At 40.1% G+C, this 15095-nt stretch overlaps 1 long non-coding RNA gene across 1 annotated transcript; it reads left to right on the top strand.

Moving 5' to 3' along the window:
- Positions 1 to 2840: 2840 nt before the first annotated feature.
- Positions 2841 to 4679, top strand: LOC104222121 (uncharacterized). Its single transcript, XR_011401490.1, has 2 exons — positions 2841 to 3114; positions 4380 to 4679. It is a non-coding gene; the product is annotated as an uncharacterized lncRNA (long non-coding RNA).
- The last annotated feature ends 10416 nt before the right edge of the window (positions 4680 to 15095 follow it).

Raw genomic sequence — 15095 nt, 5'->3', positions numbered from 1 at the left:
GCACGGCATCACCCTTCGTGCTTTTACTCTCAACCTCACTATGAAACAATAATAACGGCACAACATTACCCTTCATGCTTTTACTCTCAAATTCATCATACATCAATAGACACAGGATGACATCACCCTTCGTGCATTAATTCTCAAAATATGACACGACATTATTCTTCGTGCATTAACTCTCACAATATGGCACAAAATCATCTTGCGTGTATTAACTCTCACAATATGGTAAATGAACATATATCAACATGAAGATAGAATGAACAAGAACAAGCCTTACGTCAAAAGTGGTTCCACAGTACCAGTCTCAACTTCAGAAATAATACTCAATTATCAAAGATAGTCCATAAACGCGGAAAAAACGATCAATTTAGTAATTAACTAGTCTAAGCATGGATATCATGATCAAGGAAAGCATTAAATTACAGGAAACAAGTCCCATCCGCATGTTTTAACCCAACAATAATGCATAAGTACCTGTCACCTCACATATACGTTGTACCCAACATCTAAACAAGTAGCAAATAGGCAAATAAGTCCTAATCCCTCAAGTCAAGGTGAACCACGACACTTACCTCGCTTCAAAGATCAACTCAAAGCTCAACCACAGCTTTGCCTTTCAAACAAGCCTTTGAACCAACAAAATCTAGAAAATTACCAACCAAACGATTCAACATAAGCCTTAGGAACTACCCACGGTTGCAAAAGATTCAATTTCGGTCATTATTGAAAAGTCAACTCCCGGGCCGTTTGGTTCAAATCTAAATTTCGGACCAAAACCCGATTACTCATTTATCTTTGAGTCCGATTATGTAATTTATTTTGAAATCTGACCTCAATTTGAGGTCTAAATCCCAATTTTATAAAAATTTCTAATTCTACCCAAACCCCCAATTTCTATCATGAAAATACTAGATTTTAGGTTGAAATCTTATGAATGTAATGGAAGATTGAAAGAAAATAGGTTAAAATCACTTACCAATAAATTGGGGGAAGAAGGGCTCTTTGGAAAATCGCCTTTAGGGTTCTCTAGGTTTGAAAATTTGAAGAATGAGAAAAAAATCCCCTCTAACTCATATTTGACAAGTTGTAGAATGTGAAATACTTCACAAATGCGATGTCCCAGCATTTCTGCTATCATCGCAATTGCAATGATTTGTTTGCAATTGCGAACATTGGCCATCCTGCAAATGCGATCATTTGATCGTAATTGCGAATACTATCCCCCCCAGTCCCACTTCGCAATTGTGAAGAATTGGTCGCAAATGCGAACCTGACAAGGATGCTGCCAGATCGCAATTGCAAGGCCAGTGCGAGGTCTGAAGCCTGCACCAGAAACTGAAGAACACCAGCTGTGTTTAAGTCCAAACCACTCCGTAGCCTATTCGAAACTCACCCGAACCCTCGGTGCTCCAAACCAAATATGTACACAAGTCCAAAAACATCATATGAACGTGCTCGCGCGATCAAATCCTCAAAATAATACTTAGAACTACAAATCAGACACCAAATCGAATGAAATTTTTAAGAAAACTAATGAGCTTATATTTTAACAACAGGACGTGCGAATCACGTCAAACCAACTTCGTTTCTCACTAAATTTGACAGACAAGTCATAAATATAGTAATGGACCTATACTGGATTCCAGAATCAGAATACGGATCTGATATCAATAAAGTCAAATATTGGCCAAACTTTTAGATTCATTAACACTTCAAACTTCAATTTTTCAACAATATACGAAAACTCGAGCTAGGGACCTCCGAATTCGATTTCGGGCATACGCCCACGTCCCAAATTACGATACCCACTGGGACCGTCAATATACGGATTCGGATCCGTTTGCTCAAAACGTTGACCGAAATCAATTCAAATGGATTTTTAAGGCAAAATTTCATATTTTGTCAATTTTTCAACATAAACGCTTTTCGAAAAAATATCCGGACTGAGCACGCAAATCGAGGAAGGTTAAATAAGGTATTTGAGGCTTCAAAACACATAATTAGATTCTAAAACTCTAGATGACCTATCAGGTCATTGCAACCACCGTTTTAAATTTTGTGTTTAATCAATTATTCAATCGATCTGTGACAAACTTGTATTTTAAATTTGTTCAAAAACAACACCATTCTCTAATTTAAAATTATTTGAAGTTTAACGTTTTAGTTTTATCCTTAATAACATGACTTATTTTAATCCACTTAATATAAAAATTCACTCTTTTATTAGGAAATAAAAACGGAAAAGATATATTGAGCTCTGACCATCACTCATTTAATTATTTCAAGCAAGGATAATTTCGGTATATTGTATAAATTTCACTTATGCATCAAAAATAAATTCAAAAAAATTATATTCAATCAAATATATTCACATAAAATAAACAAAAACATATCACCATATAAAATGGAATGCTGAATAAATAGTAAAAGGGACATTTTTATGTAAAAGGTGTCAAAACGACAAAGCTTGACAGAGTGGAGAGGAGGAGGCGGCACATGGCTTACAAAGCATCATAGTAATATGATGGACCCATAATTCAAGAATGGACCGCCGGTACCACATAGTAATTATATAGTACTAATATACTTATACAATATATTTCTTCGGTCACAATTTATGTGGCGGTATTTGACTAGACATGAAATTTAAGAAATAAAATAATTTTTCTAAAATTTGGTCTAAGATAACCATAAATATTTATTTAATTATAAATTATCTCATTAATACATAAATAAGAAATTTAAAATTAAATTATTCTTAAATAAAAAAATATAACATTTTTTCTGGACAAACTAAAAAGCAAATTATAACACCGAGTTCGTGGGAGTACATCACTTATGTACATGTATATAAACCTCTTCGAAATTTCCCAAGTGTTTCTAACTTCAAAGCCTCTGCAATATCAGACTCAATCTTTTTCATCTCTTTTAAATTTATTAGGTGCCAAGATACTTCAAAAGGTCAATCTTGACTTTGAGTATTGAGATTTGTGAGAATGGAAATGTCTAGAGTCGCTGTGTTGGCCATCTTTGTTGTGGCATTGGCCACTGTCATCCCCTTTGCACAATCTCAGGAATTTGCACCTGCTCCTGCACCTGCCAGTGATGGTATTCCATTTTCCCCTTTCTTCATTCTTAATACAAATACTCTTTTTTTTTTTTTTTAATTATTATAAAGAATCTTCATACTAATACTAATCCTCCTTGCACATCTTTGTGCTACACTTTAGTATTTAGAATCTGTTTTTTTTTGGATTTTCCACTGGTATTTGGTGTCCGTATTGGGACCCCGACTAGTCAAAATTTGCAACCCGTAAGGAACATTAAAGGGGAATTCTCTCCCTATCAAAATTTTTTTATACGAGAGGGTAGAACCGAAAGCTCTAGTTAATGGTGGATGGATTCTATTCATCCCATCATAATTTTTGATGGTATTAGAATCAGTTGATTAAGAATGAGTGTGATATTATTGTATATATAGTACGTATTAAAAAAGTATTTCCTAGTAGTGCTTGAGAGGTCAAATTTGCGTTTTCTCGGTTCTAATTAGGTTGTTGAACCATGAAAATTCTTTGTTTTTTTCCTATCCCAGCTTCTTCTAACATATACTTGTTTTGATAACTCACTTTGATCAATTTTTCCAAATAAAATTTGAAGTAATTGTTTTCCCTGTAAAAATCTGATGTTTAAAGAGTTAGTATATAGAACAATAGTGGGAGGTAGGGGTGTACATGGACCGGATTGGTTCGGTTTTTATCAAAATCAAACCAAACCAATTATATCGGTTTGGATTGGTTCGGTTTTGTCGGGCTTTCAGATTTTCGGGTTTTTTTGTTACATGAATATTATTTCAATCTTACTTTGTTAAATTTATAGATAAAGTTTTGATAAGTGAATATATGTTTAGTAAATATGGAAAACATTGACAAACATATGATCTACTAAGATATTCTAATGAGTGAATTTTTTTAGTAACACATGATAGTTATTTTCTTAGTCGTCTAACAATAATTTTTCGTTAATTCACGCTTTCAAGGTTAATACATGAGAGGATCCCAAATATTTCTACATTTTCTAAAGAAAAATCACTATAAAGTCTTAAAAATATGAATAAAATTTATATATTTATATGTCGGTTTGGTTCAGATTTTTTTACTCAATACCAAACCTAGTCGGGTTTTTTAATCGGTTTGGTTTGATTTTTCGGTTTGGTACGGTTTTCCGGTTCGGTTTGAACACCCCTAGTGGGAGGACATGCATTGTAAACTATAATACTCTTAATTAACATGTCAATTACTCTGTAAATCTTTCTTCTAATCAAAATACTATATAGTAATTGTTTCACCTATAAAGATTGTAAATGCAATTTGCAGGAACAGCAGTTGATCAAGGGATTGCATATGTGCTGATGCTGGTGGCTTTAGTTCTGACCTATCTTATCCACCCTATGGATGCTTCTGCCTACACCTTCTTCTAAATTCCTCTCAGAATATTATATAGAATTAGGTCTAAGTTTCTTTCTTTTTTGTTAATCTTTTAGTTTGTAATGTGAGAGGAAATTAGACAGTTTAAACAGGCTTTGTGTTCACCCTTCATTTGGATGTTTTAACCAATTCATTCATGTCTTATTGGTACTTAATAAGATAATTCCATATATTGGTGTTGCATCTTTCCTTTAACTTGTAATTTTTTTTTTATTCTCGTTCTTCCTTTTTATTTTTGGGTTAAAATCTTACGTTTGCCTATTATTTTAGACGTGATTGGATTGAAGTTAAGAAAAATCACTACAAACCAAAAACTAGAATTAGTTACGAACTCCGTCACTAATATATCGCTAAATCGCTTGTAACTAATAGAATTTCTTGATAATTTGTCGCTAATCTGTTACTAAATAGGATTAGTAACGGATTTTTTTATTTAGCTACAGAATTTGTTTGTCAAGAATTCCTGTAATTTTAGCAGTGAATGTAGTATATACATGCCTCTTTTTGGATGTATTGGAAGAAAAAAATATGAAAAGAACAAAGAAGAAACCAGATGAGGTTAAAATTTCCATATGTTTGCCTCCTTTCAGTTGATAATTACTTCTGAAAATCTGCAAAATTAGTGCAAGAAAACAATAGTTTGATTCTACTTTGACTCTTTTCTTTGTCAAAAACAATATATTCTTGTCATTTCTTTTGTTTATTTGTTTAAATGTACAAGAAGGCATATATTTCATTTCTTTCTATCTTTTCATTTCAGCCCCTAAAATGTGATACTTTGTTCTTTAGAGGGTTTGATTCCATCGAAATGTTTGTCCTTAAACCACAAGGAACAGACTAGATTTGTCCCGAAGTAAAAGCAAAATTCAGCATCTTTTCTGATCCTAAATGCAAAGGGTAAAATTAAGAGTGCTCAGTATCTTTTTCACAACACAGATGATTGGGATGGTTCTGCCTTGTTGTACCGAGGGGTGGCTCAATAGTATTGAGGCTAAGCCAAAAAAAAAAATTATGTATATTTTTTCTTTGAAATATTTATTTCTATATTTTAAAGAAGCAAAGTTATGAATAATTATTTTATAATTGATTTCTTTTAACAATTCTTTTTTAATTGATAATATAGCTAATTCATTCAATCTCTCTTGAGAAATTGTTTATCTTAAGTAAGATTTTACCAATTTTAATTTTAATTTTTTTTTTGCTGAGGCAACGACTGTAGGAACTGTTAACATTATTCTATAAGCAACATAGGTATTTGAAAAAGAATCATACTTTTTTATTTGATTGACTTTATTGATTAAAGTATTATCATATACTTGTACTATTTCCGTTAATACTTTTCAAGTAATAAAATTCCAATCTTTATCAAATTGCAAAAAGTCAACCAAAAAGTTAACCGGTGGAACCTAAAAAACCTCAAATCCCGATCACCCATTCGAATATGAGTCCAAATATACAAGTTTCATCCAAATCTGACTTCAAATCGAGGTTCAAATCTCCATTTTTTACTTTAGAAATGTTTTGCCAAAACTTTTCAATTTTTCACCCTTAGATTCACCAATCAAATGCGAAAATCAAAGATAGAATCATGAATAATCATCAAATCCGAGTCAAGAACACTTACCCAATCCAAGTGAGTGAAACCGCCTAAAATATTGCCTCAATCCGAGCTCCCAATCTCAAATGTTGATAAATAAGTCAAACCCTCGATTACATTAGTTCTTGTAACGACCAAACCAGTCGTCTCATAAGTTACCACTTTGTTTTCCCCATTTCTGCTTCTTATTACTTTGTTTATCGGTTCTATATGTGATCGAGTTGGTCGGCTCGGATTCGGAAAGGATTTGGAAGGGTTTGAGACACTTAGTTTCTTTTGAGGAAGCGTAAGTTGGAAAAGTCAATCGGATGTTAACTTATGTGATATAGGGCTCGGATGTGAGTTCTGATGATTCGGTTAGCTTCGGGAGGTGATTTGGGACTTAGGAGCGTGATCGGAATAAGTTTTGGAGGTTCGGAGTAGATTTAAGCTTGAATTGGCGAAGTTGATATTTTGGCGATTTCCGGTTGGTAGGCGAGATTTTGATATAGGGGTCGGAATAGAATTCCGAGAGTTGCAGTAGTTCCGTTATATCATTTGGGATGTGTGTGCAAAATTTCAGGTCATTCGGACGTGGTTTGGTTGGGTTTATGATCAAAAGTGGAATTTGGAAGATTTTTGAAAACTTAGGCTTGAATCCGATGTGTTTCGGTTGATTTGATATTGTTTGAGGTATTTTGAAGATTGGTACAAGTCTGAATAAGGTTATGGGATATGTTTATGCTTTTGGTTGAGGTCCCGGAGGCCTCGGAGTGATTTCGGATGGTTGACGGAGGAGTTTGAGATTTTGTGAGGTTGCAAATTTTTCTGCTTCTAGTATTTCCGTACCTGCGGATTGGGGACGCCGCATATGCGGGAAAATGATCGCAAAAGCAGAAGCTGGGAAGTAGGCAGGAAACAGCAGAAGCGGTTAGGAGGACCGCACCTGCGATGTCGCAGATGCGGATATGGGATCGCAGATGCGGAATAGAGGAAAATAAGTCAAAACCGCAGAACGGTTGATTGACCGCAAATGCGGTACCGCAGAAGCGGTAAATTGGCCGTAGATGCGAAAATACCTAGGCCAGAAGGTATAAATTGTGTCCTTCGTGATTTTTTAGCTATTTCATCATTTTTGAGTCGGCTTTGGAGCTTTTTGGACGATTTTGGAGAGGGATTTCAAGGGAACTTCATTGAGGTAAGGATTTTGGACCTAAAACTCGTTTCTATGGTATTATTTCACGGATTAGGCTTGTAATTTATAGAAAGGATCAAAGTTTGGGGAAACTATGGCTTGGAAACTTAAACCTTTGATTGAGGATTTGAACGACCATTTGAGGTCGGATTTCAGAACTTTAGATATGTATGAACTCGTAGGGAGATAAGGAATCTATTGATGTAAAAATTATCGAATTCCAAGACGTGGGCCCAGAGGTCGGGTTTTGGTAAATTCGGGATTTATGTTGTAAATTGATTATTTTCGCTTGGGCTTCGTTCCCTTAGCATATTTTGACGCCGAGATTCTTATTTTGGATAGATTCGACGCGAGTGGAGGCTGATTCGAGGGGCAAAGGCGTCACGGGCTAGAGATTTGACCGGATTGAGGAGAGTAATGATTGGAAATGGTGTTCTAAAGGTATGAAACCCCGGGTTGCATATCATTGTGCTATATTGAGGTGGCGTACACGCTTGATGACGAGCGTGGGGTCGTGCACTGTTGGGGATTGTGACTTAGTCCATCCCGAATGACTATCTTACCGCGTGTTTTACTGAAATCTATTTGCTATCATCATTATTTGGGCTGAATGCCATATTTGGCTTCGTGCCAACTATTTGAATCCTTCAGGGACTTTTATTGATATTTCCTTACTGTTTTGACTATATACCTGAACTCAGTCATGTTATATTTCACTGTTTTCGTACTCAGCCATGTTTACTCTGTTTTAACACTTAAATGATCTTTTAAATGATTTTGGGTTGAGAATCGTATTTTACTATTGCCTGAGTGGCTTGTGAGGATTTTGACTGAGTAAGGCCGAAGGCCTATGTTGTGAGGAAACATTTGATATTGATTATGAGGTCGAGGGCCTGAGATATGTATGCCACGAGGTAGCTTGTTGATATGAGGTCGAGAGCCTAGTGATGATGCTACAAGATGGATTGATATTGCGCTTGGGCCGTAAGGGGGCCCTCCAGGAGTATGCACACCCCCAGTGAGCGTGGGTACCCATTGTAATGTGAGATATAGCCCGAGGGGCTGGTATTGTTCTGAGATATTGCCCGAGGGGCGAATTTGTTGATAATGTGCTCGAGGGGCGAACCTCTATGTGTTTATTTTCATTAATTGCCTGTCATTTACCTGGTTAAATTGTTGAAAAAGGTTTTCGTGAAGTTTAATTCGAGTTAAATGACTTTCACTGGTTTTACTGATTCATTATAGTCTACAAATGTGCTTTACGTGATTTCTTGCTTTCAGTCCTTATTTATGATTATTACTCACTAAGTTGGAGTACTCACTTTACTCCCTGCACCATGTGTACAGATTCGGGCACATCTGGTATCGCTCCCGAGTGCTGATCTTTCCAGCTCAGGCGGATCCGAGAAGTCTCTAGGTAACTGTCGGCGTTCGCAGCCCGAAGCTTTTTCCCTATCTTACTCTCCATATTCTTAGTTACTGTATTAAACTCTGTAGATTTCTCTGAGTATTCCAGATTGTTTAGATGCACATGACTAGTGACACCCCGGTATCGGGCTGTGTTGGGTTGTATTCCGCAAAATATGCTATTATATGTTTAAACTTTGAATTATTTTATTATGCTTAGATTGTTTCTTACTGTTTAAATGTTAAATACCAAAGTGAGAAGTGTCGGATGGCCTTGTCTTCACGAGAGGCGCCATCACGACCGGGTCTGGGTTTAGGGTCGTAACAAGTTGGTATCAGAGCCTAGGTTACATAGGTCTCACGAGTCATGAGCACGTTTAGTAGAGTCTTTCGGATAGGTACGGAGACGTCTCTATTTATCCTCGAGAGGCTGTAGAACCTTTAGGAAAAACTTCATATTCTTGAAATTCATGTCGTGCGAATTTGTTAGTCCGAGTACTAAACTTCTGTTATTCTATTCTCTCACAGATGGTGAGGACACACGCTACCGGTCAGGATGGATGACCACCAGCACCACCAGTTGTGGCCACTAGAGGCTGAGGATGCGGTCGTAGTCGCGGTAGGGGCAAGGGTGTGGCCCGCACAATAGTTAGGGCAGCACCTGCAAATCCACCAGCCGCCCCAGTTTAGGATCGGGTCCCAGTTATGGACACTCCAGCAACACCAACTGTGCCCATTGTGATTCCGGGTCTTCAAGAGGCCTTGGCTCAGATTCTATCAGTTTGTACTAGCCTAACTTAGGCGGTCTCAACACTACAACCGCAGTTATTTCTCAGGCCGGGGGAGTCAATCGAGACTCCTGCCGCTCGCACACCTAAGCAGGTCGTGTAGGGACTTCAGACGACGGGGGCACATCCAAACCAGCTGGTTGCAGCTGCTCAGAACTATGTAGTTCCTGCCATGCGAGAGGATGAGCAGTGTAGATTGGAGAGGATTTGTAGGCTTCAGCCTCCATCCTTTAGTGGTACAGAGGGAGTGGATGCCTAGTGCTTCTTGGATAAGTGTTAGAGTATGCTTCGTACAGCGGGTATTCTGGAGACCAGCGGGGTCGCTTTCACTACTTATCAGTTTTCTGGAGTTGCCTTCACTTGGTAGGAGGCTTTTGAGAGGCATAGGCCTTTTGGTGCAGCACCCCTTACCTGGCAGCAGTTCTCCATTCTCTTTCTAGAGAAGTATGTGTCGCAGTCTCGCAGAGAGGAGCTGCATAGGGAGTTTGAGTGGTTGCATCAGGGAGAGATGACTGCGACACAGTATGAGATGAGGTTCTCCGAGTTAGCTCGTCATGCTATTTGGTTGGTTCCGACAAATAGTGAGAGGATTAAGAGGTTTGTTGATGGCTCCTACTGGGAACATAATCAGTCAAACCTCGCCACTCGATCCAGGGCACACACGGTATAGCCAAGGTCATTGTCTTAGCAGGACAGTCCAGAATAGAACGACACAGAGATAACAAATCCATGCACAAAATGACATAAAAATCCACCATTCACAATAATAAAAGATCCACTCGGGTATCCAGACCCCCAATAGTCACAACACACGATCGGTACACACGGTCTACAATAACAATATCGCCCACTGGGGTAGATACATGAACAGGTGAAACACGAGACTCATGGGGCGTACCCAAATAACGAGCAAAGTATTATGACACATAAGAAAAGGTGGAACTGAGAACAAATAATACAGAGACATCTCTGTGGCAGACTGAAATAATACCTGTAATGACAACATCGGAAGCAATAACATCAGGTCTAGCTGGAAGTGCATAGAAACAGGCCTAACCACCACCTGATCGACCTCCCCCTCTGGGGCGACCCCTAGCTAACTGAACTCCACCCCTAGCTGGCTGAGCAGGTGGTGATGAAGCAATTGGCGTTGAAGCCGATGACTGACCCCTTTGTTGAGATGAACTCGCAAGACGACAAAGGAACTACCTCCACATATGACCCATATCACCATACTCATAACAACTCCTAGGTGCTGGAGAAGGGGACTGAAGGGAACCCCTCGCACCGGAGTGACTAGCCGATGCACCTGGCATAGAAGAGCCCTGAACTGATGGAGCACGGGACGAACTCTAAGCTGGAAGGGCACTAATTGATGACTAGCCCTGATGAGAACTGTGAGAACCATGACCCGGTGACACCCCATGATAACCTGCGCGAGCTGGCTAAGCATGCCTGAATGGACGGCCTCTGCCGTGCTGAAATTGACCTCTCGAAGGAGCACCATTATAGCTACCAGATCCTCGAGGCCTCTTGGCCTCCCTCTCCTCTCGCTCCTGGCAATGAACAGACTCAATCTCACGGGCAATATCCATAACCTCCTCAAAAGTAGCACTCATATCTAGCCTTTGTGAGGGATGTCGGTGTAGAGACTCTAAGTATTGATTCTATTCTGGTTGTGAGGGATTTTCCCGATATGTTTCCTACAGACCTGTCGGGCATGCCACTGGACATGGATATTGATTTTGGTATTGACCTGGTGCCGGGCACTCATCCCATTTCTATTCCGTCATATTGTATGGCACTAGCGGAGTTGAAAGAGTTAAAGGAGCAACTTCAGGAACTCCTTGGTAAGGGGTTCATTCGGCCTAGTGTGTTACCTTGGGGTGTGCTGGTTCTATTTGTGAAGAAAAAGGATGGAACTATGAGGATGTGCATTGATTATAGGCAACTGAACAAAGTAACAGTTAAGAACACGTATTCTTTACCTCTCATTAATGATTTATTCGACCATCTTCAGGGAGCGAGAGTGTTCTCCAAGATTGATCTCCGTTCAGGTTATCACCAGTTGAAGATCAGGGACTCAGATATTCTTAAGAAGGCTTTCAGGACCCGATATGGTCATTATGAGTTCTTAGTGATGTCTTTTGGGCTGACCAATGCCCCAGCAATGTTCATGCATTTGATGAACAATGTGTTTCGGTCTTATCTCGACTCGTTTGTCATAGTCTTCATTGATGATATTCTGTTGTATTCACGTAGTCAGGAGGAGCACGCAGAGCATTTGAGAGTTGTGTTGCAGAGATTGATGGAGGAGAAACTTTATACAAAATTCTCCAAGTGTGAGTTTTGGCTCAGTTCAGTGGCTTTCTTGGGGCATGTGGTGTCTAGTGAGGGTATTCAGGTTGATCCGAAGAAGATAGAGGCAGTCCAGAGTTGGCCCAGACCGTCCTCATCCATAGACATTCATAGCTTTCTTGGTTTGGCAGGCTATTATCACCGGTTTGTTTAGGGATTCTCGTCTATCGCATCGCCCTTGACCAATTTGACTCAGAAGGGTACTTCATTTGTATGGTCGGACGAGTGTGAGGAGAGCTTTCAGAAGCTCAAGACAGCCTTGAGCACAGCTCCAGTGTTAGTTTTGCCATTAGCTTCAAGTTCATATACCGTGTATTATGATGCTTCGAAAGTTGGGATTGGTTGTGTGTTGATGCAGGAGGGTAGAGTTATTGCTTATGCTTCTCGTCAGTTGAAGCCCCATGAGAAGAACTACCCCGTTCATGATTTGGAGTTGGCTGCCATAGTTCATGCATTGAAGATTTGGAGGACTTGTATGGTGTGTCTTGTGAGGTGTTTACTGATCATCATAGCCTCCAGCACTTGTTCAAGCAGAAGGATCTTAATTTGAGGCAACAGAGGTGGTTGGAGTTGCTTAAGGATTATGTTATCACTATATTGTACCATCCGGGAAGGCCAATGTGGTGGCCGATGCTTTGAGCCGAAAGGCAGTGAGTATGGGAAATTTGGCATATATTCTAGTTGGGGAGAGACCTCTTGCAGTTGATGTTTAGGCATTGGCCAATTGGTTCATGAGGTTAGATATTTCGGAGCCCAGTCGGGTATTGTGTGGTTTCTCGATCTTCCTTATATGATCGCATCAGAGAGCGCCAGTATGATGATCTGCATTTGCTTGTCCTCAACGACAGAGTTCAGCACGATGATGCCAGAGATTTGACCATTGGTGATGATGGGGTGTTGAGGATGCAGGTCCGGATTTGTGTGCCCAATGTGGATGGGCTTCAGGAGTTGATTTTGGAGGAGGCCCATAGTTTGCGCTATTCCATTCATCCGGGTGCTGCAAAGATGTATCAGGATTTGAGGCAGCACTATTGGTGGAGGAGAATGAAGAAAGACATTGTGGGATTTGTAGCTCGATGTCTTAATTGTCAGCAGGTGAAATATGAGCATTAGAGACCGGGTGACTTGCTTCAGCGGATGGATATTCCAGAGTGGAAGTGGGAGAGGATCACTATGGACTTTGTAGTTGGACTTCCACGGACTTTGAAGAAGTTCAATGCTATTTGGGTGATCGTGGATCGGCTGACTAAGTCCGCGCACTTCATTCCTGTGTGTACTACCTATTCTTCAGAGCGGTTGGCAGAGATCTATATTTGGGAGATTGTTCATTTGCATGGTGTCCCAATTTCCACCATTTCAGATAAGGGGCACTTAGTTTATTCCGTAGTATTAGAGGTCTGTACAGCGAGAGTTGGCCACTCAGGTTGAGTTGAGCACAACTTTTCACCCTCAAACAAACGGGCAGTCTGAGCGCACTATTCAAATATTAGAGGACATGTTGCGTGCTTGTGCCATTGATTTCGGAGGTTCATGGGATCAGTTTCTACCATTTGCAGAGTTTGCTTATAACAACAGCTACCAGTCGAGTATTCAGATGGCTCCGTATGAGGCTTTGCATAGGAGGCGGTATAGATCTCCAGTCGGTTGGTTCGAGCCCGGTGATGCTAGGCTATTGGGGACAGACCTGGTGCAGGATGCTTTAGAAAAGGTGAAGGTGATTTAGGAGAGGCTTCGTACAGCGCAGTCAAGACAGAAGAGCTATGCTGATAGGAAGGTTCGGGATGTGTCCTACATGGTTGGTGAGAAGGTTCTGTTGAAGGTTTCACCCATGAAGGGTGTTATGAGATTTGGGAAGAAAGGGAAATTGAGTCCTCGGTTCATTATGCCTTTTGAGGTGCTTCGGAGGATTGGGGAGATGGCCTATGAGCTTGCTTTGCCACCCAGCTTGTCGAGTGTACATACGGTATTTTATATTTCTATGCTCTGGAAGTATATTGGGGATCCGTCTCATGTTTTGGATTTCAGCACAGTTTAGTTGGATGATGATTTGACTTATGATGTGGAGCCAGTAGCTATTTTGGGTCGCCAGGTTCGAAAGTTGAGGTCAAAAGATTAGCTTCAGTGAAAGTGCAGTGACGAAGTCGGCCTGTGGAGGAAGCTACATGGGAGACCGAGCGGGAGATGCGTAGCAGATATCCTTACCTATTTGAGGCTTTATGTATGTTTCTTGACTCGTTCGAGGACGAATGTTTGTTTAAGTTGGGGAGAATGTGACGACCCGGACAGTCGTCTCATGAGTTACCGCTTTGTTTCCCCCATTTCTGTTTCTTATTTCTTTGTTTATCAGTTCTATATGTGATCGAGTTGGTCGGCTCAGGTTCGGAAAGGATTTGGAAGGGTTGAGACACCTTTTCTCTTTTGAGGAAGCGTAGTTGAAAAAGTTAACCGGATGTTGGCTTATGTGCTAGAGGGCTCAAATGCGAGTTCTGATGGTTCAGTTAGCTTTGGGAGGTGGTTTGGGACTTAGGAACGTGATCGGAATGAATTTTAGAGGTTCGAAGTAGATTTAGGATTGAATTGGCGAAGTTGATATTTTGGTGATTTCCTGTTGGTAGGCGAGATTTTGATATAGGGGTCGTAATGGAATTCCGAGAGTTACAGTAGTTCCGTTGTGTCATTTGGGATGTGTGCGCAAAATTTCAGGTCATTCGGACGTGGTTTGGTTGGGTTTTTGATCAAAAGCGGAATTCGGAAGATTTTTTGAAACTTAGGCTTGAATCCGATGTGTTTCGGTTGATTTGATGTTGTTTGAGGTGTTTTGAAGATTGGTACAAGTTTGAATAAGGTTATGGGATATGTTTGTGCTTTTGGTTGAGGTCCCGGGGGCCTCAGAGTGATTTCGGATGTTTGACGGAGGAGTTTGAGATCTTGTGAGGTTGCAGATTTTTCTGCTTATGGTATTTCCGCACCTGCGGATTGGGGACCGTAGGTGCAACACCGCATATGCAGGAAAATGATCGCAGAAGCAGAAGCTGGGAAGTAGGCAGGAAACCGCAAAAGCGGTTAGGAGGACCGCACCTACAATGGCATAGATGCGGATATGGGATCGCAGATGCAGAATAGAGGAACATAAGTCAAAACCACAGAAGTAGTTGGTTGACCGCAAATGCGGTACCGCAGAAGCGGTAAATTGGCCGCAGATGCGAAAATGCCTGGGCCAGAAGGTATAAATTGTGTCCTTCGCGATTTTTGAGCTATTTCACCATTTTGAGTCGGCTTTG

This window comes from Nicotiana sylvestris, chromosome 8 (assembly GCF_000393655.2).
Source record: "Nicotiana sylvestris chromosome 8, ASM39365v2, whole genome shotgun sequence".
Lineage (NCBI taxonomy): Eukaryota > Viridiplantae > Streptophyta > Magnoliopsida > Solanales > Solanaceae > Nicotiana > Nicotiana sylvestris.
This window is presented reverse-complemented; position numbering and strand designations above follow the sequence as displayed.